The sequence below is a fragment of the Myotis lucifugus genome, unplaced genomic scaffold, assembly GCF_000147115.1.
Source record: "Myotis lucifugus unplaced genomic scaffold, Myoluc2.0 scaffold_312, whole genome shotgun sequence".
Taxonomy (NCBI): domain Eukaryota; kingdom Metazoa; phylum Chordata; class Mammalia; order Chiroptera; family Vespertilionidae; genus Myotis; species Myotis lucifugus.
In genome coordinates, this window is record NW_005871360.1 from 555,710 (window position 1) to 560,645 (window position 4,936).

The 4,936-nt window shown below is 45.2% G+C and overlaps 1 pseudogene; it reads left to right on the top strand.

The window, feature by feature from the left end:
- Positions 1-2,791: 2,791 nt before the first annotated feature.
- Positions 2,792-2,918, top strand: LOC111828261 (annotated as a pseudogene).
- The last annotated feature ends 2,018 nt before the right edge of the window (positions 2,919-4,936 follow it).

A 4,936-nucleotide genomic window follows, 5' to 3' on the forward strand; every position in this document is an offset into this window, starting at 1 on the left:
CCAGCCCGTCTGCGCTGCGAGCCTGTGGCCTGATTTCTCCCCCTCCATTGTTGTAGCTAACACAAAAGGCTACAACTCCAGTGTGGCCATGGGGCCTGCATTGAATTACGCGCCAGGCCATTCTTTGGGCCAGAGCCTTTGTGGGTTGAGATGCGTTCCTTCCCGGAGCCAGAAACTCTGGGCCTGTCACACGCAAGCCTAAGCGCTTCTCAAGCGTGGGCGAGTCTCCCTCCCTCCCTGCACGGTATCCACCCACCTACCGCCTTTGTAACTTTCAGCTGGCGGCCAGGCCCTCGTTTGCCTTTTGGCTGCTATGAGATCACTCCAGCTGCGGTCTTGGACATTCCTCCCCACTCGCTTCCTTTTCTCTCAAGTCAAGCGTCGCATATAAAATCCCAGGCCTATTTGGTCATCTTTGCTTATCTCTTTCTCAACCATTCCCAGCTCCCCCATCCCTCTCGCTCAGTGTCTAAGGCTGCTGTTGCCATGGAACTCAAAACAATTCAGGAGATGAAGGGAGCTTTTCTATGGTGTCCGCCCAAATCCCAAACTTCAGAGGCTGAAGTCAGCGCAGAGTCCTTGGGATTCCCCAACGCTCCCTGTCCTCCAGTCTGAGGGTGAGGTAATTCACCGCCCTCTCATTCCCTGACCCAGTGTTCAACGCCGTGTTCGGGTCCGGGAAAATTCAGTGGTGAATTGGGAAGAGAAATGTTAAACCACGCTTAGGAGCAATTGCATATAAAAGCAGGAAGTGATCTCCCTGCACAGGAAAAACATCCCAAGATAGGGGTCTATTTTTCTTCAACAGTGTAACCTCCACAAAGAGCATTACGTCAGCATTTAATACCCATTCTTACTTGCTAAGCGAGATGTGCATGAAGCTAATGCTACACTACCCTCTTTTTCTTTTATTTAGCTATCATCAATGTGCAATGCCTGCTGTTCAGCTAGGGTTCCCAAGTGTAGGCTTCACACACACGGCCAACCGTGGACAGGGGTGGAGGCGCAGGCACGTGTGGAAATCCAGGTGTACCAGGTGCAGCCTTCTGCCATCTCTTTGTGCTTCATTATTCCGGCTCCCTTCCCCATAACATTCTGTTAAAAGCGAGGCATAATGAAATAAATAGGTAGGCCATGAGAGGAATTCAAACTATACTGTGATAACTTATTTTTAATACAGAACTCATATTATGTGGGTGGAAGGAAATGAGAAAAAAGCCTATATGCCTTGAATCTATTTTAATGCCTTTTTCTGAAGAGCCTGATTTGGTACGCTGTCTGGCTGAACATTGGACTACTTGAACAAATATAGCTCCTCCTCCATCTTCAAGTTCGCAGCGTTCCAAGCCCAGATGTTGAATTAAATTGATGTCAAACTCCAGTTATCATAAATCAATCAAATATTTGTCAACTTATGTGGCACAAGCAGATGCCCAATGAACATGAACCCTGCCTGTAGCCTAAATGAGTGTGAACCAGCCGAACACTACTGCTGACGCCTTCTAAGATCACAGCTTCCTGCCAAGCAATTGAGTGGGGGACAAGGGAAGTTCCAAAAGCTATAACATTGTCTTTCCTCAAGGTATTACTTAGTTTTAAAAAATGAAACTAGCATACATGAAATAATTCCAAGTGACAAAGGTGATAAAATTAGCTATTCATAGCTTGAAACTTTTCTCAGTAATAATAGCTAAACTTTCACAGTAACCCTAGGAAATTATTGGTACTATTATTGTCCCTATTTTACATGTATGGAAACTTAAGAAATAATTCCGGACTTCTTCCTCTATCATATATATATATATATATATATATATATATATATATATATATATAAACACTAAAGGCCTGATGCATGAAAATTCATGCAAGAAAAAGACGAGGGAGGTGCTTATTAATTGCCTGCAGTATTTCAGGTATGGTTCCAGGAAAGATAAGTCATATATTCAAATGACCACACTTTGGAAACCTGGACTTAGTGAATATGTGCAGGCCAATAGAAGGGAGAGAATGCTATAATCAAGAGCACTGAGAAGTTTGAAGAACCTTAGTCAGAGATTATAGGAAGGAAACTAGGGTGATGGTAGTAAACTCACTTCAGTTATCTAGCAAATATGGAATAAGGCTGTCGGGGGCGTGGGGAGTCTCTGGAAGGAGGGGCCCCAAGCCTCAACCACAGACCAGAGGTGACATGACAGTTGTGTAACAGGGCCTTCAGCAAGCAGATGAAGAAAGGAAAGAAGTGATGTAAGAGGCACTTAGGAAAGAGTCTTAGCCACTGATTTACTTGGGGAAATGAGATGAAGGAGTAAAAAGTGATGGGGTTTTTAAATTTGCAGAAGTTTATTATAATAAATACCTCCCAAAGGGTCTCCAAGAGTTAGCTCGGCAACCCAGAGTGCCTAACACACCCAGGGTAGTTTACTGACAACAAATCTGAACCAATAGATAAATATGAAATTATTTCACATTATGTAAAACAGTGTGCTAGGCACATAGTAGAAGCTAATTGAATATGTATTGATTGACCGACTGCTTGAATAAATTGAAGAACGAAGATATGGGCAAATTCTTTTCTTCAAATCAGTGTGATTTAGAGTCTGCCCTTGTCACTGTCTGAAGGCGCTCAAGGCAAGGAGGTGCAATGGCAAGGACCAGGAGACCTGGGCTCTGCCTCTAGCTTGCACGTAACACCTTAAAAAGGTCATTTCATCCCTCTGGACTTAGTGTCCTTGCCCGTTACATGCTGAGATTGGGCCAAGTAATCTAAAGTACAAAAATCCAAATTTTCATACGCTGGTTTCTCTTCAGATCGCATAAATTTTTCGCTGTTTACTAATGATTTCCGTGGAGAGGAACAATTCTGAGAAAGAAAAAAAAAATCCAAATTTTACAAATGTATATCCACCCAAAGCATTTGAAGAAAAATAAATGAAGCATTTTGTTTGCACAGAGCAGAGCTTAGCCATTGTCTCCAAAGCTAATAGAAGTGCATCTCACTAAACAGTAAAGGAGACACTGGTGGTATTTCTAGGCTCTTTCCCGCTAAGAATCCTGGCAGTTTTCCCTAGTGTGCAGGGACCTTCCCATCATTTTGATTCCCATGATTTCAACTCCTGGGAATTTCCTCAGAGGAGCAGTTTCTTTGGCAACTTCATGCTCACAGCCACCGTAGTATCAATAGGAGTGACGTAGACATGTCAGTCGGGGAACAGGCCTCTTCTGGGCAGTGGGGAAAGGAGCCGCCACCTTTTATTACCAAAAATAAACACAGAAGACACAAAAGATTGTATTACACTTGTCACATATGGTGGCGTCCGTTGAAGATGAAACTAAACTCTCTTCCATAAAATAAACTGCTTTGTGTGTGTTTCAAAGGCATTTTATGCTGCATAACATGAAATTAGCTCCAGCTCCAGCCCTTTGAGCTTTGCATGTATATGTGGATATATTGTCTAAAACAAAAGTAGATTGAATTCTTTCTTATACTTACCCTCCCAGGAAAATATAACACTATTTTTTCAAAAGCTAAAATTGTTTGGGGAGAGCTTGACTATAAACAATGAAGCACTTAAATAGTAAATAGTCCCAGGAAGTTGTGCTGGTGGTCAAGTTCACTGTGCTTTGCTTCGTAGACTGGGCTTGGATTCCCTCCCGTTTAGTCCCATGCTCTTCACAGTGGAGTCCAAGGATCAGCAGCAACAGGATCACCTGGGAGTTTGGTAGAAATGCAGAATCTCAAGCCCTAGCCCAGACCTACTGCACCAAAATCTGCATTTCAACAGGAACCCAGGTGCTTTCTACACACATTACCAATGGAAAAGCACCCTTCAGTGGAAATGATATTTTAAAAGTATTTTACTGAAAAAACCAAGATGGTGGCACAGGTAAACACCGGAGATTGCTGCTTAGCACAACCACTTCAAGAATACAACTAAAAGACGGAACGGACATCATCCAGAACCACAGGAAGGCTGGCTGAGTGGAAATTCTACAACTAGAAGGAAAGAGAAAAGCATATCGAGACTCAGAGGAGGTGCGGTGCGGAAGTAAAGTACAGAGGTACGGAGGCGCATGCAGAGAGGGCTGGCGGCTGAGGACACAGTTGTCTTTTTCAATCGGGAGGGAGTCTCAAGCTCTGAGCTCCAGTTCCGGGTGAGTCTCTGGGGATCCAGACTCATACGGGAGAAACTGTACTGTCTGGCATCGGTTGGAACTCGAGGGCAGCTTTCTCTCGGAGGTGCTTGCAGCGATTGCCAGGACACTGAGAAGTGGGGCCTCTGAGGGCAGCCATAGCTGCTTGCTCTGCCCTGTTGATCCCCTGGAATGCCGCCCCGCCCAAGCCAGGCACGGAGGCTTTTGCATATGAAAGGCCTGGCCCTTTGCAATCTGAAAATTACCTAACAAACTGCAGCTGGCCCAAGGCCCTTCACAGCTGGCTCCTGCTGAGTAGCCTCAGACAGAGGCTAGATTAGCACCTCCTTAGAGATCCAGGAGCCAGTGTGCCTGGTGGTCAGAGTGGGACCATCCAGATTGCAGCTCCTCGGATCCATAAAGGACACACTCAGGGGGGCAGACTCAGTGAGCACCAAAGCCCCACTGAAGCAAGTCTTGCCCCAGAGGGGTGTCTCCAGCACAGAAGTTCTCCCACTGCAGACACAGCTGATTCTCACAGCCAATTGGCCTGGAGGTCAATTCCTCCCAGTGATACCTACAACAATCAAGGCTTAACTACAACAAGACTGTGCACAAAGCCCACAAGGAGGTGCACCAAGAGTGTCCTCCTCAGGTAATTGGGGAGGCTGAGCCACTGGGCCCTATAGGACACCTAGCACAGATAGCCACTCTATCAACACAGGGAAGCATAAAAAATGCGGAGACAAAGAAACAGGACACAAATGACAGAAGTGGAGGAAAGCAAACTACTGGATATAGA